Raw genomic sequence first — 25,459 nt, forward strand, 5'->3', positions numbered from 1 at the left:
TTTTCTTACAATCACTTTTTGCCTTGCCACAAAGCAACCAGGAAATCGACGCGATTGAGCCATTGAACTGGCAAATTTGCGCCATTGTGTGCCATTTAAAGTCAATCATAAAGTGAGAAAGGTGCATAGCCCAACAACACCAAGGTAAACATGCAATAAAAGGCAACTTCTTTGCGAGTAACGGCAACAAATCGGTGACACATGTTGCGCCACAAAGTGTGGCATGTATTGAAATATGTATAGTCAGCAGCAGCTTTTACTTAATTCCCAGGTGTTTTTGCAGATTAAACAAATGAATAATTTAGCATAAATCTACAATGTAACGAGGGGACACAGGAGACATACGTTAACGGTAAAAACAAAGAAACGATAAAGAAATAAGACAAAAAAAAATAAAGAATAAATAAATGAATAAAATGAAATAAAGTAAAATAAAATAAAAAAATAAAATAAAATAAAATAAAAAAATAAAATAAAATAAAATAAAATAAAATAAAATAAAATAAAATAAAATAAAATAAAATAAAATAAAATAAAATAAAATAAAATAAAATAAAATAAAATAAAATAAAATAAAATAAAATAAAATAAAATAAAATAAAATAAAATAAAATAAAATAAAATAAAATAAAATAAAATAAAATAAAATAAAATAAAATAAAATAAAATAAAAAAATAAAATAAAATAAAATAAAATAAAATAAAATAAAATAAAATGAAATAAAATGAAATAAAATGAAATCAAATAAAATAAAATAAAAAAATAAAATAAAATAAAATAAAATAAAATAAAATAAAATGAAATAAAATAAAATAAAATAAAATAAAATAAAATAAAATAAAATAAAATAAAATAAAATAAAATAAAATAAATACAGTGGAACTGGAAATAGAAGTAAAATTCCATAAATCGAATTTTTCGATCAGGGCATATTACAAAATTTAAAATAATATTACACTTATGGTCTGCATAAATAATGTTACAAAGGCAAGGGATGCATATATCAAGAGCCAAACAATAGCAAAGTGCAACAAACAAAATAGATAAAATTTTGTATAAAACAGAATACATGCTTTTACGTATGTACATAAAACTGTAAGCCAAGTACATAATTAAAACTGTGTATAAATCTATATTTTACAGCTTTTTGAAAAAATACATGTTTTAGCGAAAATTTCTATAACTCGAAGTCTGTCTAACTCGAAGTTTTGTGAGGATTATGGTGAATCGAGTTGGAGAAGTTCTACTGTATTTCAAATATTAATCTTTTCCAAGCTTGCTGTTGAATTGACGAGCGTGACAGTGCGTATACGCAACATTTTTAAGGTTCTAATGATAATTTCAATTACAATAGGGCAGCAGTGAAATGCACAGCTTATCATACAATTATGTACGATCTTTAGAATTAAAAAAAAAATAATATTTTAAAATTTATTATAATTTTATTACATTTTTGTTTCACTTATTGATTTTTTCACAAAAATTATTTACTTAACTTATTGAATATTGTTATTATTGTTACTTTTATTTTCTTTATCAATTTCTATTTTCAACATTTCTTCCACCTTTGATAACTCAATTTACTCCTATTGGACTTCATTCGACACATGTGTGTCTTTCACTGCAAATAGACTATGTAATTTACCGCTACATTTCGGCGGTATCATTTGCATTTCGTGCAAAATTAATTAACGCATAAACACCTGCAACGCCACATTTCAACGCACCGCAAACAGCTTGTTGCAAGCGGCATTCAACATTAATCAGGCATTTAATGCGCATGCGTGTGTGTGTGTGTTATTTGCGGCATATCAAGTCGAATTGCATATAAATATATGTAGTATACGAGTATATCTGTCAAACGGCACCGTGGCTGTCACTTGGAGTTTTTGTAAGCATGGCGCTTGCGTCATTGGCGCCATAGAAACTATAAGGAAAACATATTTGAGCATATAAGCACTCAATTATTTCAATAAATGACGGAGAGGGTATTTAATTGGATTAAAAATGATTTGCTTAAAAATGCTCCTCTTGTTGATATTGCTGGATTTTACACGCCGCGACTTCACATGTTTCTTAAAATATTACTTATGTTATATGTATTATAAAAATGTTTCTCAAGAATACTATAAGCAAAAATGTTTATAGAAAATTCAAAAAAACATCCTTTTGAATAAGCTTTTATAGGCCTTTACTTGCAATGTTTTTTTTTTAAATCTGATATTTTAATATTACTGTGGCCGCGACGTTCCTTATCGCAAAAATCTTCAACTTAGTATATGCTGTGTATCTAAACCGAATTGGTCCAATCGGAACTAGTTACGATTACAATTACTTTTGGACCAGTTTGTATATAACAATTTGTATTACGAAAATCAATCACATAAGGCACATTTTCTAGCACCTTAAGGCTAGGAACACAGTTTTGAAGCCCAATTCGTGCACCTATTCGATGTTAGCATGGGAGTAATTCCCTGGAAAGCAGTACTTTTAAACTTATGAATAGCAACTAGACGCATTGAGTATTGGAAGTAACGTACAATAATATGTTCTGCTTTAAACCCACACATAAATAGTATTATTTTCGTTATTTTTTTTTAATTATTTCAATTAACAGCTCCTCAGAGCTCACGCAAACATACAAACAACCGATGAAGCATATAAAGGTACACCTACAGCTGGTAACTCTGTGCGCCGTTCATTTGTAAATATTTGCGAAAAGCAATTAAATCAATAATCAATGGCTTTAACTAAAATAGATCAGGCCAAAAGTGTTGATGGCGTGGCGAGTGAGAGTAAGCAAGCGGAGCAAAAAGTGCGAAGTGATAATAACTTGATTGTAAAACCACAAAGTAAATGGTTGCAGTGGAAAAATATGTGTAAATTAAACTGATTATAATTAAGTAGTTGAAAGGCAAACAAACACGCAAACACATTCACATACATGGATAAGTGTGTGTGGGAGAGGTAGTGGCAATGAGAGGGAGCGAATTGAATGAAAAAATACAAAGAATAAAACTCAATAAAAAATATAAAAGCAGCAAATAACTTAACGGTATTAAATTTAAATTAAACTAAGTATATCTGGGTTTACAACTTATATACATATGTATGCCATATACGCTTGCATACATATAAACGCTTGATAGTTACCATTAAATTAATACTAGGTACTTATTTAATTATGTTTGCAACACATTAAATTAATTTATTGCAGCAGATATAACAAAAAATAAAATTTAGTAAAATACATAAATGAAAAAAAAATTTTTAAATAAAAAATGACAAAAAAAAAAATTAAAGCTGAAAAAACTGAAGTCACATTTTTTATTTATTTATGTATTTTAAAGCGTTAAAATTGATTTCATTTTAAATATTTATTTCTTTTTTCTTTAGACTTTCCATGCAAATAAGCTAACTAAATTCCCAACAGCTTTTGACCTGCCTCTCACCGAACAATTCGTGTTGCACTACTATGGCATCTGGCGCATTTGAAGACTTATTTATATATGTACATATCTACATCCGCCACAAAACAGTATAACAAAATATATATATAAATTTAGATATATAGTATTGTATTTGACTCTGAAGTCAATGTGCCAGTTCTTCGATTTTCTTAGATAGCCATTGTTGTCAATGCGGCTGTCGTATAAATTGACAGTTTGTCGGTCTTAAAATTTAAAATTTTCCTTTCTTCTTTATTGCCTTGCAGTGAAATTGATGTCTTATTTACTATAAAAAGGAATGTATATTTTCATTAAATTTTATCTTTAAAGTAATTTTTTTTAAGTTACTAAAAGTAATCGGTTTTATTCGAACTAGTTACTGAAATGCTTACTTTTGGTGTAGTGTAATGTGTATTGCTGCAATAAAGTAAAAGAGCTTTTTCATTTTACAAATGCTTATGTCTGCTATATATTTTTAGTAAATATAAATTTGGAACTTGTTTGACAGTGGACCTTTTGGTACTAGTTGCAAAACTGATAATTTTTTTACCAGTAAATTTAAAACTTTGTTTAAATGTTTTACGTAAAATTTGGCGGAAATAATTGTGATTTAATTCTTTATACATATATTATTATAAGCAAAAGAATTAAAAAAAAATTGTCATATTAGAAATTAATTCTGTAACTAATCCACAATTGGTCCAATTTGTACTAGTTGCCAGAAATAAATAGTTTAATTATTAGTAAAACCGTTAGCCACTCTTCATTGCCTTGTCTTTTCTTAAACTATTTGCCACTAGCTGTCCCAGCACACACTCTGCACTGCAGCTTAAAGCCAGCACATTTCCGCCGCGCACATTGTTATTTAATACCACTATTTATCTCATAGGTACATGTGTATATATATATCTATGTGTTCATATGTGAAATATTTATATACTCATTTACATATGCATAGCGATTTAAAAGTATATAAGCATTTAAATGTGCCAGTTTGTTTGTTTCGTGTGGCATGTTGCAAGTTTCTATTTGTATATCACTAATATTGCTTTCGTAGAATTGCAGGCTTTTTGTTGTTATTTTTTTGTTGTTTTTTATTTATTTACTCTGCTATTTGTTGTATATGTTGTTGTCTGCATTGTTTTACTACTTTAATTTCTTTATTTTTCTTTGTTGCAACATACTTTCTCATTTATGGTCGTCTCACCGTTTTTTTTTCCTTTTGCATTTCTTGCACAACTTGTCTATTATTCATTTATTTATTTTATACACACATGTATATGTTGATGTTGGTTTTCTCTGCATTGTTTATTTGCCTGGTGTTTCCATGTCAGTGAACGTTCTCGTTTCGAGTGGTTTCGATTTTGAAATGCTTCCAGTTAGAATGCAATACACTTTACTACCAATTTACACTACTATTACAGTTAGGTATTTTCTCTTCTTCGCAAAACGGACACCAGTGAAGTGTTCTCTTTTTATCGTATACTATAAGTTATATAAATATTCAGAGCGACATTTGATGGTTGTTGAGATGTAAGACTTCAGCTTAAAAAGCACGATAAGAAAGGAATGAAACTGGACCTTTCAAAATTGACCGCCAGGCGGTGCGAGTGTCGAGCTACTACCAAAATATCTTATGGTCTCAAATGTGACTCAATTTCTTTTTCTTCTTCTTAACTGGCGTAGAAACCGCTTACGCGTTTATAGTCGTGTCCACAACAGCACTCCACGCATATCTCCTTTTGGCAGTTTGGCGCCAATTGGTAATACCAAGTGAAGACAGGTCCTTCTTCGGAGTGGAACCCTCCCTCTTCATCGGCCTCCACCAGCGGGTACTGCATCGAACACTTTCAGAGCTGGAGCACTTTCGTCCATTCAATTTATATAACCAAATCGAGTTGCCGCAAGATGGTGCAACTCAGATTTTTATACTCTTGCAACAAATGTTGCTAAAGGGAGTATTATAGTTTTGTTCACATAACGGTTGTTTGTAACACCCAAAACTAAACGAGTTAGATATAGGGTTATATATACCAAAGTGATCAGGGTGAAGAGTGGAGTTCAAATCCGAATGTCTGTCTGTCTGTCCGTCCGTCCGTCCGTCCGTCTGTGCAAGCTGTAACTTGAGTAAAAATTAAGATATCTTAATGAAACTTGGCACACTTATTTCTTGGCACCGTAGGAAGGTTGCTTTCGAAAATGAGAACAATCGGACCACTGTCACGCCCACAAAATGGCGAAAACTGAAAACACATAAAGTGCCATAACTAAGCCATAAATAAAGCTATGGAAATAAAATTTGGTATGCAGGATCGCACTATGAAGGGGCATATTTGGATGTAGGCGTGGCCCGCCCCCTACTAAGTTTTTTGTACATATCTCGCAATCCAATAGAGCTAGATAAACCAAACTTTCTGCAGTCGTTTTTTTTAGCCACTTCCTAATGCAGTCCAAATATAAAAGAAATCGGATCATAACCACGCCCACCTCCCATACAAAAGTTAGGTTGAAAATTACTAAAAGTGGGTTAACACATTAACGAAAAACGTCAGAAACACTAAATTTCACATAAGAAATGGCAGATGAAAGTTGCACTCAGATTTTTTTACAAAATGGAAAATGGGCGTGGCGCCGCCTACTTATGGGTCAAAAACCATATCTCAGGAACTACTCGACCGATTTCAATGAAACTTGGTTTGCAATAGTTTCCTTACATCCCAATGATATATTGTGAAAATAGGCCAAATCGCTTCACAACCGCGGCTACTTCCTATATACCAGAACTTTGAAGACTATCTGAATCGCTTACTTTACAACATATAAAGTAAGCACTAGTGAAGATATCGGTGCAGAGCTTTGCACAAATACTATGTTTATAGTGTGGCACCCCATTTTAAAAATCGCCAAAATCGGACCATAGGTCTTTAAGGCGCCATATATCGAACACGAGGACCTCGGTGCTTCTAACCTAATATTATGGTTTCCAACTTTAATGGACTTTATACAATATATATGACGAATATGTGGGTCAAATTATGTATTATATAATATAAATAAAGTTAAATATATAAATTGCGAGAGTATAAAATGTTCGGTTACACCCGAACTTAGCCCTTCCTTACTTGTTATAATATAATTTACATATTCATCGAAAAATCTCAATTTGATACAGAATTCTTCTAAGTTAACTTCTATTTAGAAAGCAGCTTTAAACAAAAACAAAGCCTTTTTCGTGTCGTAATTATTTGGATGGTTATTAATTGAAATCAGAAATAGTTTGAACATTATTTTACTGGAATGAAATGCTCTTTAATCTACAGTTTTTCTAAACATTTATTTCTCTCCACTAGACATTTGCTGTCCAATTAATTTTCACTTCTTCTGTTTTGCTTTCGACTTCTACACTTCTATCCACTTGCTTGCGGTTCAATAACACTTTGAGGGTTTCCTAACTATTTTCTCAGTCGACATAAATATTTATTGCATGCAAATGTACACTTAGATATACATATATTTGTGGACAAATAATGGTCGGTGGTGTATGAGTACATATTATGTACTTTTCTCATTCATCTCTTTATAGCATTCAAATCCTCTTAAGTGCTAGTAACCTATGTGCAAAATAATACTCAATAACATATACATAACACACTTAACGGTGCACAGTGGTTGCGCTCATAGGACAAAATTCAAAAAATTCATAACAACAAAAATTTGCGAAAAGTTACCAAATCGTCTCTAAAATGTCCAAGCTTCTTCATGGCAAACCGGTTTTTACTGCAAATCTAACGGGACATTCTAAAAATAGAATGCAAAGCGTGATCAACTGTTCAATTTTGCAGCGAAACTGCGCTAAGTTAGCTTTTCGTGAAAACAAAATGGAATTTCAAAGTGGTCAAACTTTTGCTAGAGAGGTCCGAATTTGATTATTTAAAATTAATTTTATTGTTGCAGGTATTTACTTTAATAAATTCATCTTGTGAAATTAATTTTATTGATTTATTATTTGTTGTGTATTTTTGATTGATTATACTTTTTTTGTGTATTTTTTTAACGTAATTTTCATGTTTAAATAGACATTTAGTTATGTTACCCCACGATCCCCCTTATATGAGTGTTATCAGTGTAATAGTCAATGTTTTAAGGTAATACAAATGTTAGGTGTAGCTGCCGATATTTGCCCATACGTGTATTTTCGTGAATAAACTTAAGCTGTCCAAAATAATATGGAAAAATCCTAGACCATCATCTATACGCTATTGTAGGCTAGTTAGACTTCAATTCAAAAAGGAGACCTCCACAGTATCCCTTGAGGAAGAACTGCACTTTAAAAATAAAATAGCGAACTTAATGCCAACCGAATTTCAAATTCCCAATAAAAAATTATTCATAAATCATAGCCTGCAACTTACTATGATAGATGGTAAAGTGTGCAACGCGTTAAGCAATACGTCGTCTATGAAATGCTTTATATGCGGTGCAAAAACCCCGTAATGAATGATTTAGAAAAATGTCTTACAAAAAAATTGGAGAAAAAGTATTTTGAATTCGGTTTATCACCACTTCATTCTTACATACGCTTTTTTGAGTACTTTTTGCACATTTCATACAAATTGGAAATAAAAATGTGGCAAGCAAGATCAGCAGAACAAAAGCTTAAAGTACTGCAAAGGAAAGAACAAGTCCAAGAGGAATTTCGCGATAAAATGGGAATAATTGTTGATAAGCCAAGAGACGGAGGCAGAGGTAATTGCAACAATGGAAATACAGCCAGGAAATTTTTTAGTAACCCGAGTTTAGCATTTGCTATTACAGGCATTGATGAATCAGTTATAACCCGATGCGCAACGATATTGCAAGCTTTAGCCTCAGGATATTCTATTAATGCTAAAAAATGTGAAAGCTATGCATTGGATTTGTTGTCGATTAGAGAGCTCTCAGAGGAAGCTGCGGAGTCCAACAACAAAGAAATAAAGAAGTGCCGATTGCAACATATTCGGAAGATGTCTCGCACATTGACAAATACGGATTTAATCAATACACTTCTTTTGCGTTCAGACCCTTTTATAACAGGTCAGAGAAATCTACCAAAGAGGAACAAATCTAAATTTTTGTCATCTACATTTGTTTTATTAGAAGATATTTGTTAACCATTTTTACATTAAAAAATAAATAAAATTCATTTAAATACATGCCAGTAATGAAATTTTAGCACTGCAACTCTACTGTAAGTATTTTTGCGCACCATCGCCTTATACGCCTTGCTACGGTGCTATGGGAGCTATAAGACATAGTCGTCCGATGCAGCCAATTTTTTTACTATATGTTCAAAATATTTTTTTAGATTTTTGGAGAAAAGTTTATAATGATATCTCTACGGGAAATATTTATGGCCGCGGATCCATACAAGCCCGACCACTGTGCGGTGTACATTTGTTGGCTGAAATATTATTTTAAGCAAATAAGTTGAAGAGTCAGATTACGATATCACTGATTTGCTGAAATGTTACTCATTTGTGCTTTGTATTTTTTATTTATTCTAACAGTCAATGACTCACAGAAAGTTGACAATTAAAACGATATAATTCAAATTTAGTTTCCCATATTTGTATTTAATTTAAAAAATAACTGGTTTATCATATTACATAATAGTTTTCATATGTAATAAATTATGAACTTCGCAGTGATCATTGATGACACGTACTTATAAGATCTTTACCTATTTCAATGTAATGTATATGTTAATTTTACCCCATTAACGGACAATGACTCAATTAGCTAATTGTACAATTAGTTTTGTTTAGTCCAAACAAATACTCCTCTGCATTACTCTCCAAAAAGTAATAGATAAGTAATGCAGAGGAGACAAACCGCCCCAACTTCACCTATCACTGATCACCCTTTACACAACAACATAGAGAAATAGAAGAAGGTGAACAACACAACGAAGACACAAACCCGCGCTTTATAATTTAAAGTATAATTACACATAAAAAACCCGCGCTTTAAGTGAAGTGAAATAAGAACACATAAACTTATAACTTCAAGTGAAACAATAAACCCACAAAACACAAATCCGCACAAAGTATAAATAAAGAAGGAAGAGGAATCAACACAACAAAATACACCCATCACAACACGAAGGAACAATACATCAAACACAACATAAAAAGGAATAAAAACACCACAGGTCAATATAATAAATACACTCTAACACTGAATTAAAACTAATTACATATATAACAATTAACCCAAATTGTTAACACACACCCATATCTACATACATAATATTGTACAAATCAACTCAATATACAAATTTCTAATACACATTAAATATTATAACGTGAAAACTCAACCCAAAAACTCTTTTCTTCAAACGGATCGGCCTCATCGTCGACCTAACTCGACATTTTTGGTCCTATCGAGCCGCGATAGTTGGAGGAGAGAAGAGGAGTTACTCAATAACAACATCGTTGGAATACACCGACGCCCAATAACAACAATACACAGTGCACCCAACAAAAAGTTTGTACACCGGTCACCACCAACAAGTAAAACACAAATAAATAAAATACACTCAAATTATACAAAACAGCGGAAAGTCTGTAAGTGCGACCCATTAATTATTTATAATAAATAATAAAATATTTTGTTTAAACTTTCAAATTGTGTACTTAAGCGAACTTAAGTTCAATTTAAAAATTTCGCTTTGCTCTTACTAATTATACATACATATACATATTTACATACGTACCCAAAAGAAGAAGTGCAATTAAAAACGCATAATTGTTTGCCGTCGGCTATTGCACTCTTCTCGTTAAAAATAATAAATATATACACACACCCGCACCCATTTACATACATACGAACTAGCGATCTAGTTCGTATAAAAATTGTTGGTAGCGATCACCAATAGCAGGCACTGCACACTAAATCAAATACCCACTAGGTAATTCGAAAAGTGACCCAGTAGGAAAAATTGCAAAAACCCTTTGCAAATTTGTTTTCCGAATTTATTCCCATAATTCGCCCATAATTTTCAAAATAAATAATTTTCCTCAAAAATATTAAACCTAAATCAGCACGAAGACAAAAAGTCAAAAAGAAAATTATCAATTTTACTCAACCCGAATTATTTCAATTTACTCTCTACCCGATTTATTTAATATTATACCCGTTCAAATAATTTTATTCTCTAATAACACTCACCCAAATTATTAAAATGGAGGATTTCAAATACACAACTTCCGATTTAGTTGAATTTGTGGAAGATCATTTCCAAACTCAAACTGAAGATGAAACAGTTTACACTCTCGAAATCAAAAGAGTCGAACTCAACTCGCTTTACGATAAAGCAAAGAAAGCATACAATGCAATTCGCAGAGTATCTAGTGATACCCGAGAAACCATCGATTTTACTAAAGTCAAAGATAGATATAAAAAATGCTATCAAATGTACCTCTCTTGTTTAGCTTCAATTAATGAAAATATAGACACACGCAAATCCCAGGTGTCATCCCAACCCAATAAGGAAATAGCCTCAGAAGCTTTAACGATGGATTTCGGCCCCACAATTCAATTACCACCCTGCGACACCGATATCTTCTACGGAGATTACTCGGCTTGGCCCACATTTCGAGACATGTTTACAGCGTTGTATATTCATAACCCGAAGATTAGCAACGTTGAAAAACTCTTTCATCTAACCCAGAAGACCCGAGGCGAAGCAAGAGAAGCTATTAAAAACACACCCCTTACGAATGATGGTTTCATACTGGCTTGGAAGAATCTGGTCGAGCAGTATGAAAACAAAAGAATGCAGGTGAACACCCAATTGAAGACCCTCTTTAACTTACCCGATGTCACTCAAGAAACAGGCTGCGCCATAAAAGCCCTGCAACGAACGGTTAAAAATGTTTTAACAAATTTTACCCATATTGAGATTGACACAAAAAGTTGGGACCCGTTACTGATATATCTTTGTAGTTCGAAACTGCCGAAACAAACACTAGAAGCATTCGAATCTACCCTAGAAGATATTACTTTTATACCCACATGGTCAAATTTCGACTCTTTCTTGACCCATAAATATAAAACCCTCGAATCCGTATCAAATTTCAAGGATTCAGTAACAAAACCCCACTCACCCCACCTTGGCTCAGTAAGAAAGACAGACGGAAAGAAATATAACACATTTCATGCCAATGTGTCAGAAAACCCAATAGCTAGACCCTCATATCAACACAGAAACAGTTCATCTCAACCCCACCCGGAAGTAGAAGGTTGCAAACTTTGCAATAAGCATCACTCGATTCGTGAATGCCCCCAATTCCTAGCAATGAATGTTGAGACCCGTATTGCTATGATCAATAAGTATGGCTATTGCTATAACTGCTTAGCTATATCACACAGCTCCCAGAACTGCATAAGTAAATACACTTGCCGCAAATGTCACAAGAGACATAACACACTGATACACAAAGAATATAACTCTAGACCTGAATCCACCCCGCAGACTCCAATAATAACCAGTTCAACTACAGAAACTACAATACCCACCCAAAACACAATTCAGCAAGCCTACACCACCACAATACAGTCCACTCAATTATCAACCCGAAACCCACACAACCCAAGTAGAAAGCAGGCATTATTGGGTACTGCTATGGTTCAAGTAGAACATAATGGTCAGCGACATTATGCGAGAGCTCTAATAGATTCAGGATCGGAGGCCACATTTATATCTGAAAGACTTCAACGAAGTCTAGATATACTCACTCACCCTGTATCAGCCCAAGTGACAGGAATAACCAACACGGTTCTAGCAACCCCCACGAAAATTTCCAATATTACCCTTTGTTCACCCATAAACACAAATTACAAAATATCGACTCGAGCATCCATCATGAATAGCCTTTCCGATAATGTACCCACATACCCAATAAACCCAAATTTGGGTCAAAATAATCTTGACTTCACCCTAGCGGATACCCAATTCCACAAACCGAGACCCGTGGACATATTAATTGGTAGTGATATCTACCCAAATATCCTACTAGGTGGAGTAAAACAAAATATTCTAGGCTCACTCCTAGCCCAAGAGACAGTATTCGGATGGATTCTGTTCGGACCCATAACCCAACCCTTACAAAACTCATCCATTGCATCATTTCATAATACTATTAACCCTGAGTATCTACTCACTCGCTTTGGGGAGGTGGAGGATATCCCAAAGGATCCCGTAAGACCCGAATCTGATGAAATATATGAAGGAAAATTTCAAAAAACTACCCGACGACATTCAGATGACCGCTATATAAGAACCCTACCCACTACCCATAAGAAAAACAAAAATCATCAACACACAAATCGAAAAACCCACCGACGAACAACTACTCATTGTCATATAGTAGCATGCGGATTATGCAAAGATGACCATCGGTTAGCCACATGTACGAAATACTTGTCGGCTAACTTACACATAAAATTTGAAGCAGTCATCAAACACCGCTATTGCATTAACTGTTTAGCCAGGTCACACAAAACAGAAGGATGCACAAGTAGGAATCGATGTTCTACATGCAATGGGAAGCACCATTCCTCTCTACATGGTCACCCAAGACTACACCCATCCAACAAGAAAGAAGTTTTTGAGAAACCCAGATCTCAAACCCTACCAACAGAAACCCGGCTATCATCCTTACTGGCTAAACAGACCCTTATACACTCTCATAAACCCGACCCTTAAGAGACTTAAGTGACGTTGATCAAATACCGTTTGACAACATAGTCCTCTCTGACCCTCAATTTCACACCCAAACAGAAGTAATGTTGGAGATCGGAGCGGATAACTACCCACACAATACCCGATATGGATTGTTCGACTCAGACGATGACACAGTGGTAACCCAGAACATGGCATTCATCTGGGCCATAACTTGCACCCTATAAAGCTAAGTACACTTTTTAAATTTACTCATACCCAACTAATACAAAATATATTTCGCAGATACTGCAAGGCGGCCGGGATGTTTAGTCCAAACAAATACTCCTCTGCATTACTCTCCAAAAAGTAATAGATAAGTAATGCAGAGGAGACAAACCGCCCCAACTTCACCTATCACTGATCACCCTTTACACAACAACATAGAGAAATAGAAGAAGGTGAACAACACAACGAAGACACAAACCCGCGCTTTATAATTTAAAGTATAATTACACATAAAAAACCCGCGCTTTAAGTGAAGTGAAATAAGAACACAAAAACTTATAACTTCAAGTGAAACAATAAACCCACAAAACACAAATCCGCACAAAGTATAAATAAAGAAGGAAGAGGAATCAACACAACAAAATACACCCATCACAACACGAAGGAACAATACATCAAACACAACATAAAAAGGAATAAAAACACCACAGGTCAATATAATAAATACACTCTAACACTGAATTAAAACTAATTACATATATAACAATTAACCCAAATTGTTAACACTCACCCATATCTACATACATAATATTGTACAAATCAACTCAATATACAAATTTCTAATACACATTAAATATTATAACGTGAAAACTCAACCCAAAAACTCTTTTCTTCAAACGGATCGGCCTCATCGTCGACCTAACTCGACAAGTTTTTTAATTGAGTTTTAATTATTGTGATCGTATACTAGATGCTACCATCTGAAAAGCGCTTAACAAGGATAGAAAATAAGCAACAAATAGAAAGGCTATTTTCTACTCAAACTACTCTTGTAAAAGTTTTTACGAACAAAATCACAAATATTTTCGGATGACCATAAAATATAAATTATTTAAGCATAATTAAACTTAATTTGTCGATTTATGTGTGCATTAATTATATGTAAGAGCTATGTAATTGAAACAATTTCAACACTAACCATCTTTAGTCAACTGATATCTTTATTGTCTCAAATCAAATTCAAACTTGAGGTCTACAGTTATTGGTCCACATCCCAAACCAAATATATATTTGTAAAGCAGTCAGGTAGAATATTAAAAGTCCTCAGCGAATTATAGGGACGGGATGTTAAGTGAAATTGGCTCATAGAATTCTGTATCACATACATTTGTTATATGATTTATGCAATCCATAAGTGTAATATCAAATTTTTTGTTCGTCTCCATACGATATAGAACGTCTTGTAAGATTCTTACTCGATAGTTCGATGTATGATGGAAGGAAATATGCATGAAATTTTATTTCAATTGCCAATTCAAGAGTTCGAGTTACGGAGAACTTCGAGTTAAGGAAGTTTGAATTATGGAAGGAAATTTGTATGTAATTTAATTTCTAAACGCTATTGCTAATTCGAAAGTTTGAGTTATGGAGTTCATCGAGTTATAAAAGTTCGAGTTATTGAAGTTCCACTTTAGTTCTCATATACCAATTTTTCAGAAAGATTGATTGTTCGATTCGCCTCTTCGGTCAACACTAACCATTAAAAAGGCAGGAAAAAATAAGAAAAAGAATTCGACTGCCTTTGGTAATGTTGTCAGACACACAAGTTGGCTGACGAAAGCCGCTAACAAAAACAAAATTAAATAACTTTTTTTCTATTTAATGAATCTGGTTAATCTGCCATACAAAAGAAAAAAAAATCACATGCAGCAACGAGCAGGGCATTTAAATTCCATTATTTTTAAAACTAATTAAGCTTTATTTAATAAAACTGGATGAGCTTTAACATGAATAAAAGCAAAATGAATTTCATACACTGAAAAAAAATTATTTGAGTTTGAGCAAAATTCATCAGCCACCCTGTATTTGAGAATTCAAGTGGCTACTTTGCAGTACGATTTAAGTGAAATCAATAAACATACTGAGCAATAAAATTAAAATCATGTTCTTTCTATTCTATTACTTAAATTTACTAAAAACAAGTTTAGACTTAACTTTTTTGGGCATTTTTTTATGAATTTGCTATTTTATTTTTATGTATTATGAATACTTACCAGTTATCTACTTAAGAAGCTCAAAACCGTTGAAAATTTTTTCAGATATTCTGAAATAACTTCTACAAATTCTTAAACGCGAGTCTAATGACCACTATTTAAATATTTACTTTTACAAATTAGTATTATTTTTTAATTTTTTCTCAGCGTATATGTGTGCAGTTCCGGATTTTCCTTAGGAGAGACTCAATTGCTTTTTTATTTGTGGTTAATAAATAATTTTATTTCTGGTAAGATTTGATTTGTTAGTATTTTTGTTAGTAAAATCACTTAGCTCACGTTAGTGTTATTATATTCAAACGACTATTTTATTCAAATTTTATGCACTATTTTCCTTATACTTTTGCACTTTAAGCCAGCGCCAAAAGCAATATGTCTTCAAAAACAGTTATTGTTGTTGTTTGTCTTTTTATTGTTGTCTATTTTTCGAACAATTTAATTAAGCGCGATAAATCTGCAAGAAAAACAAGTTGACTTCAAAGTGTTGGAAGAGCGTGAGGTAGCTGCACTCCTTAGAGCATCGAATTTCGAGCAAAAATCACAAACAAAATCTTCATGTGTGTGTGTGTGTCACCTATAAAATTCACTTAAAATTAGAAAATGAGTTGACATAAATTTAAGTAACAAATTAAAGTAATTAAATGTGACGACGACGAAAAAAAAAGAACTCGGTGACAAAAAAGCTAAGAAGGGTTATTCAACGCTAGGTCGTTGGGTATCAAGGCTGCCGTCGTCGTCCTCGCCATCCGCGTCGTTGTATTCAGCGCGTCGCATCGTCAGTCATCGCGCACACCTCACTGGGGCATTCACCAATTTTAATTCAATTTTTATGAAGCAAGTATGTCGCTGTAAATTCATCACTTGACACGCGTTAGGGTGCCGTCGGAAGGGGGCGCGGCTTGCCTGCCAGCACTTGATAGACTCGCTCACATAGTAGTTGAACTCGGCACTGACACTGCCAAGAACAACACAACGCATTACACTTTCTCCATGCAATATAGTTTAATTTAATGAGATCTGCTCCTTTGGCTATTTTTATATCAAGCGTTTGCATACTTTAGGGCGCCATGAAGGGGTTATGCCGCATGTGTGTGTGTGTGCTTTTGTCTGTGCGCGGACGCAAGTAAATAAATGCCATTGAATTTATGTGCACTTGGAATTATGAAGCCATAAATTTATAAATAACTCAATGTGAAGTGCGAGGGGAATGTGATAAACGAAGGAGAGGTTGTGAGGAATTCAGCGGTATGGAGGGAGAGGTGATAGTTTAGTGCTGTAAAAAAGTGTGGCATGCTCAACAAAAGTTATTGAAAATTAAAAAAAAACTTAAGGAAAACAGAAAAAGAAAGAAAAATGTTGGTTTTATATTTAGTTATTATCTGAGGGTACGAAAATGTAGGTAAAAAAAAGTAAGTGCCACAGACTACATAATTATGATTGTCCATAAAAAATCTCGAAAAATACTTGAAGTCTTTCTGTAATATGAAATAGTAAATTAAATTTTGGAAAGTATACACAATTTCCAAATTTTTTTAAAACCATACGATTCTCATGGCGTTCTGCAAAGAAAAACTGTTAAAAAAGGAAATGTTCAAAAAGCTGTAATTAAAACAAGAAGTGAATGTAAAATAATGAAAAAAAAATATTAGCGAGTTCAAAAAGAACACTCGGTTAAACATTCACACAATGTATTTAAAAGAACTTATTTGTTTAACAATCCTCGCTGAACTCGGAGAAACCCGATGAGTATCTATAAACACATTTTCTTATTTTAGCGAGTGTTCTTTTGCGGTCGCTTATAAATGTTTATTGTTATAAATAGATTTGCTTATTCGATAGTTTATACTTTAAAAAAATCTGCAAGGTCGTATCTTGAATAGTATTTGAATATAAAAAAAAATAAAGAGCGACCGCTCGCAGGTATAAACTGTATAGTTCAAACTTTAAACGCGTTTTTCTCGAAACGACTTTTCACAAAATTGCTGACATCATAACTCAGCGAGATATTGATCGATCAACTTCAACTTGAAACTGAGTATTCTTGAATACATTTACTATACAATGACTTACGATCTTTTTGATAGATTGAAAATTAGTTTAGTCAATTTGACATTAAAAAAACGACAATTAAAAAACGAGAATTTTTTCAGAACTACTCCATTTTGTTAATTTTGATTTTTTTTTTAAATCATAGGTTATTGCATAGGAAATACCTTCAACTTTAATAACTCTTGAATTTTTTGGTTTCAGCTCCTAAATCAGCCGGAATCATGTCAGCAGTTGGGAACTTATTTTTGGCACTTCCGAAGATACCTAATAATATATATTTGTATAAAAAAAATTCATAATATAGCCGAAAATATAACTACTTTATTCTGTCCAAAAACTTCGAAACATTTGATCCAGTATTTTCTTTTAAAAAAATTCACGAAAATCGCCCAATTTTTCATGGCTTACACTGGTATAGTACCTTAAAGAAATTAAAAAGGCGAAAGAAATTTTATGAAAGTATTCTAAAATCTCGCTTGGGTCGAATCATACACATGTGAGTATTGCGTTAGACTTGAAGTTTTTTACAAAAAGTGATGTTCGCCAAAGTGATGTTTGGCAACATAGATCATTACTATATTTCTTATGTTTACGACCTTTAAAGTTACCAAACTAAAACTACAACAAAAGTCCTGCAATTCACTCAAAGAATTTTGAAGATTTCAGTTCATCATCATCTAACTATATTTACCGATAAGATTTCCAGATTTATAGAATAGCTTAAACAAAGTTGTTCTGTGATTAGTCGTACACAGGAATTTCTTCTGAGAAAAATTGATGTAAAAATCATTAAAATGCACTAAAGAGTTTAGAGTAGCCAGTGGAGCCGAAAGGAGTTCTACTTGGCCTTTCCTATAGCAATTTTGATATTTTACTGGAAAACTGTTCTGTACGTACATGTTGTTTCCAATACTTATATCGAAATGTTTAAACCATGACAGGTTGCGCTAAAATCGACTTATTAGGAAAAATCGTAGTTATAGCCCGATTCTGATAATATTTAAAGAATTGGCACGGTACTGGGATTTACATTATATGGAATGTGAAATACTTTATATATATATATATATATATTATTTTTGATAATAAATAATTGAAATATCGGTAGACGAATAATTGAAGTAATTGAGTAAAAAATTTGACGATTTAGTGCGATTATAGAAAAGAGGCTTTGAAGACAAGACAGAAGACTTCTGGTGTAACATAAGTGATAATAGTTTTAGGAACAGAAAATTACGAGTAAGGTAAATCTATATTCATTATTTAATACCATCAAAAATTATCATCAAAATAGTTAAAAAATCCGTAATTTTTATATTTTTTCGACGGAAAATTTTGAGTTAAGTAAAAAAATTAATACTTAATATTGTTATTTCTAAAATTTCGAAAATTAAAGTTTCCCTTATAAAATCTAATCAAAATACATTTCCCTACAACATATTAATCCTTCAAACAAATTTCCAAGCCCTTTAGATTTTACGCCAATTTTCATTGCACACCTTTGAATCAACATTATTTTGTAAAAAAATTGCAATTAATTTAATTGTTTTCCCTTTTTATGCATTTATGCTTATGTAAGCTTTTAAGAAAATGTGCCACAACGTTGAACTAACGCTAACTGCTGATAGAGGGGGAGAGCGAAAGAGAAGAAAGCTCAATTCACCTCCACAACTTTTACTTAATTACAGCGCATTTGTCTTTATTGACGGTAATTTTGGCTAATTGCATGTTGTTGTTTTTGCTTTTCGTGGTTGTTGTTTGCTAATGTGGCGCAACACTCAATTAAATTTTAGTTTAGTGAGTTTTCTTTTCGTAATTTGCCTCAAACACATGTACTACTTCGTTGGTTGCATGGTTCCCCGCATCTTGCGGATGTCTCTACGCTTTCATTGCGCTTAGCTAATACTGGCTTAATGAAGTGAGTGAAGATGTAAAAAATGTTCGTTTGTGGAGATGAATGCATAGTGTTGGTTAATTCATTTACTTATTTTTTTCATTTTGATGCTACTGTTTGATATTACTTATTTTAAGCAGAAATTAGTTTAAAAAATATTATAATTAACGGAATTTTCAAAATATTATAAAATTAATTTTTGCATGGTCTACGGATGTTAAAAAACACATTTCTACTGAAGTAATAATAATAAAATACTAATAATAAGTACTAATAATTATAATTAATTTAAAGTTAGTGAATATAAAACAAAAAATAAAATAAAAAAGAAAATAGTTTTTAAAATTTTATTTGAAATTAAATTTTAATTTAAAGTTTATATTTTTACATATGTACACTATTCGGCTGTGGAATGAATGACATTTTTACAACGTAAAAAATTAAAAAATCTATTTCAAAATGATTAAATTAATATTTCATATTTGAATTTGAACGAATTGAATGCAATTATTGCTAAAAACTTAAATTAGTAATCAATGTTTGATTTCAAAAATGTATAATTTTAAGAATTACATGAACAAATGTTAATTAAAATATTTAAATATTCATTAAAGCAATTATAAAATTAAAAAAAAAAATATCAACTCGAAAAATATTATTCTACACTTCCTATAACAATAACAATAACAAAAGATGATTTATTATCTCAAAATTTCAAGTCGAACCGAATAGTAGATATAGTCTTAAGAAGTCGTCGCTTCAGAGTGGCTGTTATTATCACTTTACAACTTTAAATGACTTTTCCCCAAAACTGTGTTTTCAAACTTGCTTGTCAAGATTTCTCGCGAACTACTAACCGATCTTAATAAAACTTTGGACAGATCTTAAAATAAAGTTTACATGGGCTTGGAAGAGGATTTTTTTTTTTTCAATTAGAACTATTTAAAAAAATACAAAATTGAATTTTTTAATGTATTTCTGCGACAAAGCTCTAGTGTAAAGTCTTAACCAAACCCGTATTTTTTTTATTTTCACTGCAGATGATCTTGTTAGGAGCAATGCAGTCAACGCGAACGCAGCCGAAAATGGGGTCACATTGGCAGAGTTTTTGATAAATCCCATTATTGAATCTGTGCCTTTAACTGCCGGTTTCACGAAATTTTTTCATTGAAAATTAAGTTCTATTTAATTTTAAACTTTATTTAACTTTGTACTTAAGTTCTCTGGTTTTCGACATTATTCAAAATTAACATACAAAAAATTAAAAGGCAGGAATGTTAGAAAGAATAAAAACATATTTATGTAAACAAGAAATTGTATTTATTTGTAAAAATGGAGAAAAATATATTGGAAATCAGCTGATAGAAAAACGTAACCATAGTTACATATGACAATATTTAAATGGAAAAACGAGATCATTTAAATAAAAATTAAGTCAAATGGTGAAACTGATAATTTTTCACATAAATTTGTTTCGTGAAATGTGTAAGTCAGTGAAAAAATTAAATTATTATAAATAATTTATAAAAAAAATCATATTAAAATTTTTCTTCTTGCGACTCTCTAAAATTTATATTATGCCATTTACAATAGAGAATTTATTTCAAAATATTTATTTGTTGTAAAAAAAATAATTACAGTAATTTTTTAATTCTAATTACAAATTATAATTTTAAAGTTGGCACTTTTTATTTTAACGTAATTTAAAATATCTTATTAAAGATAAACAAATATTTAATTAGAAATTATTCATAGTAATGAATTAAAAAAAACAAAACGAGTCAAAGAAAATTATCTTTTTTATTTGTTTATAAATAGTTTTTTGTACGGAACCAACAAACTATTAAATCGATTAACAGCGATTACATTAAATTATTTGTCATGTCCTCTATACATTTAACCTCACATTATTTTAAATTAATAAATAATTATCCGAAATAAATAATTTTCTGCAATAAAAATTAAAACCATGAACTTATTTTTATTAAAATATTCCAAAAATATTTTTTATTATCTTTAAAATTATAAGTTTTAAATACTAAATATTAAATAAAGTGTTTTATTCCAATGTGTTTATAGGCTTTTTTAGGTGGCGTGATTTGAAAAGTGCTACATGTATTTTTCAAAATTTTAGATATTTATTTTTATATATATTTTTTAATTTTAAACTCAAGGAAATTGACCACATTAATATTTATATCATATATATAATTTGATTTCTGTATGGTTTTCAATATCCGTACAAATTTTAAAGATTTTTTAATAAAGCGGTTAGTTCTAAAAATTATAGTTTTCCTGTGCCTCACTATTTTATTTACAAATCTATGTATTATGTAACTAATTTTAAACTTTTTATTTTTTTGCAAATAATATTATTAGAATATATAGATATTAAAATATTTGATAGGGAATTTATCAAAATTTTTCAATGAATGTAATTTTCTTTTCAAATGAAAGTAGTAATTCAAATTTATAAGTATTATAATTAAAAAAAAAAAAACTAAATGAAAACTAAAATATTGAAATATTGCGAAAACTAAAAAAATATAATATTTTGAATTGGGTTAAAATCTTCCTTGTGTTATTTATTTTCGTATGTGCAGTCGATAAAGAAATTTACTGATAACTACTTTTGTCAAATGATTTAACGTTTCATATATGTACTTTTTTTAAGCTTTCGAAAAATGCCTAAAAAAGGCTTTATAAATTTCATAAAGTGTATAAAAATGTATGCGATTAATACAAATACATGACAAATATAACAACCTTCACTTTCAACAACACTTTGACGCGTGAAGCAATCAAGCGCTAATAGGCTCCAAGCTATATTCAAAACTTCTGTGTACAACAACAATATGCTTTAATAATCACCAAAAAGTTGATTTCACTTAAACACTTCAACACAAATTACTTTTGTAGTTATTTTTGAGTATTTTCACATACACTCTTTAGCATTTAATAAACGCAAACGCGCCTTTAGTAAACGTGAAACGGGCAGAGATGAGCCACGCAGTTGCAAATTTACGCAGCGAGCAAGAGGTGGAGCGCATTTGGTGTGCTACGCGATTTCCAAGTCAAAAGCCGAAAAACAACAATGGCATAACCGTAGTAGCATTTACCGTTTCCGTTCGCAAGCAGCACGGGGAAATAGCTGGCTGAGTGCTCTTCCGACACTTTAAATATGGTTAGAATATATTTGCTAGGCGGCGAATGTTGGGAAGCGGTTGTCAAGCGGCGTTTGGTGAGCGCTCTAAGTAGACTTGTTTGTTTGTGTTATATTTTTATAATTATTGTTTTTAATTACAGTTATAACAAATGCCGTTTTTGCAAAGCGCTTTCAAACGCTTACGACGAAAGTGGATAACTAAGCGTAACACTGCAGCATTTGATTACTAAGCAACGCGGCCAAAGCGGTAAATGCGCGCAATCGGTCAAATGTCGCAGCACCTAACTGTAGGTCACTTGTAAACAGCTAAAATACGCAACTGCTCCAACTAGCGTGTGAAACGCGTTGTATCGCTTAGCATAGAAATTCTGACGCGTCGCATAAAATACTTTCAAACTAAGCGCAAGTATATGCAAGCACTCCTTTTAAATTAAGCGCGCGGAAATCTTTCGAAATTTATGTGTTTATTTTACTGCATGCGTTTATTCAAAAGCTGCGTTTATGCTAGGCTACTAGATAATCAGTGGCTCTCTGCTTGGTTACTTTCTGAGTATTGGTTAGTTATTAGCGGGCAAAAGAATAAGAACGCGACCGCTCGTACACGTTGTCGCTTATAGACTGAAGCGCTTGGTAGCGGCTGTTGGCTAAAAAACATGGCCAGAATGGCAAGAACGCAAATATGCAACTATTTTGTTGCAGCAGCAGCAGCGCCGATTGGATGGCATGCGATGTGCAGCAATAGCATGACAAAAACAAAACAGCTAGACAGTAGAACAACAGCGCGGCAGGAAAAAAAATCTGAAACAAAAACAACAAACTAGATATTTACATGCTACGCATACAGCAAACTAGAATAGTTGCATGCACAATTGCAGCCAGCGGCGCACAGCCAACCAAACCGCATTGGCGAATTGCAGACGCACACGGAAGCGGCGCTCACGAATTGCACTCTGCGCTCGCCGCTTTGCGCGCTGCAACGCTGCAAGATTCTTCACTCTCGCAGCGCTACTGTTAAATCTCAGTTAGCTAAGAAATTGAGTGCGCACATCACTCCGAAGGGGAGTGCGCTCAGCTGCAAGCTTTGTTGCAGCGCGTTGGCAAGCGGCGCTTGCAGCGCACGTCGCTGCTTGGCTCAAAGCAAACTAGCGCTTGCTATTCGTTGCCCATTGGTTCAAATAGCCCGAAGCGGCGCCGGTTATAGTGTCGTGTCGCCGCCGCCAATGTGGCGCCACGAGCGCACGTTGTTGCCGTGAACATCTGCATCTGACGCTTATTACAGCAGCGACGGTGCTGGCGCAGCTCAGCAAGTGCTACCTAAAATTGTATAAAATATTGTATTTTCGCTGCATTTTTCTTAACGTATTCGTAATATATACATATACACATATCCATTAAATAAATAAAAATTCAAGCGTCTTCATTGCAGCCGACGTCAAGCGCGCCTACGAGGCCCCCCCTCAGCCTTTAATGTTCTTTGCTCAATTCACTTTCGCAATAGCCTACCGACCGAGCGACCACGATTTGTTTACCTACTCACCACACCGCCGCGCTCTAACAGGAAGTATGCGGTAATCGTATCGTTTGTATGTATGACAATTGCGGAAGTTCAAGTGCCGCTACTAAATGGCTTCTTTCGTGTAACTGGGTTCATTATGCGCCCGAATTCACCTCACTTCCGAATTGTCAGCAGTGCAAAAGTAACGAGTAATATTTATAGAGGAATACTCTTTAAGTTGGTGAGAGTGAGAGCGTTAAATACCGTTAGCTTTGCAGTTGAAGAGAGCAATAAGCTATGAGTGCAGAAATACTCTTCGCTTTGTTTCTGTTAAAGTGACTGAGCGTCTACTTCAGTAAAGAGCGCTCAGTTTGAAATTTGCGGATCAGATTCTATTGCAATTTGCGAGTCTTTAAAATTAAAAAAAAAAAACAAATATTTCGGAAACTGAATTAATTCTCAACTCAAATTAGATAGAAATCTGAACTACCATACTGCATCTCATTTACAACAAGAGCTCTAGTTGGTAATTACGAGTTTTGCATACAAAATACAAATTTTAACACCTTTACCACCTGTACCACACCTTTCATTCTCAAAATCTCTAGTAGGAATTTCTAGTTTAAGTCGATTTTGTCTATAATCATTGGTAACCACCAAATTATAATTGCTTAGTCGAATTCTATTGTGCCTCTGTCATTGCACCGTTATTATTTGAATTTACCGTTACTTTTTGCCAGCAATTGAAGCGACACCTATGAGCATTTGAGCGAAGTCTTTTATCAAACATGAAAATTCTCTTTCATTAGTAAAAAATCTTAACATTAAATTACTCTTTTTCAGCTCTTAGCTTCTCTCTTTTAGTAAAGAGAGTATACCCATGTAAAATATAACGTTGGGAATAAAAATGAAAGAGAGCGATGACTATTTGCTGAAAACAGACAGTAACTTTGTTCATTAAAACTGACTAATAACGGTGCATGAACTGATATTTTGTAGGCTTCTTCTTGAGTTACTGTTAGCTACTAAATGTCTACTGGTTAAAAAATCGTTCAGAAAGCAACTTCTTAAGAAAATTTGTACTTGTTGACTAATTTAAATTTTAGGAAAATGATTTAAAGGAATATTTAAGAACAACAAGACCACAGAATAAGATATTATTAGAATCTTGACATATAGTTTTAATATAAATGAAAAGGACAAGAAATTATACATACATATATACGATGAAATGAGGTCGTAGGAAAATGGATTATTTCATATAGAAAAGTCGCAAAATATTATAAGTATTACGCCATTACTTGTTGCAAAGGATATTAAAGAACTCTTGATCAGCATGAATTATTTGAAGTTGACAAAAATAAAAATTCTTGAATAATATGCCAAATCTAAAGCTTTACATTTAGTCATTCCCAGCAAA

The 25,459-nt window shown here is 32.5% G+C and overlaps 1 long non-coding RNA gene across 1 annotated transcript in view; it reads right to left on the bottom strand.

The window, feature by feature from the left end:
• The window catches only part of LOC128922780 (uncharacterized), a 139,368-nt gene extending 115,901 nt beyond the window's left edge, over window positions 1-23,467 (bottom strand). The window contains exons 1-2 of the long non-coding RNA XR_008471964.1: window positions 22,145-23,467; window positions 15,436-15,889 (exon numbers count right to left, since the gene is read on the bottom strand). This is a non-coding gene — a long non-coding RNA (uncharacterized LOC128922780). The remainder of the gene's footprint in view (window positions 1-15,435; window positions 15,890-22,144) is intronic.
• Between the last annotated feature and the right edge of the window lie 1,992 nt (window positions 23,468-25,459).

Source organism: Zeugodacus cucurbitae, chromosome 6 (genome assembly GCF_028554725.1).
Source record: "Zeugodacus cucurbitae isolate PBARC_wt_2022May chromosome 6, idZeuCucr1.2, whole genome shotgun sequence".
Classification (NCBI taxonomy): domain Eukaryota; kingdom Metazoa; phylum Arthropoda; class Insecta; order Diptera; family Tephritidae; genus Zeugodacus; species Zeugodacus cucurbitae.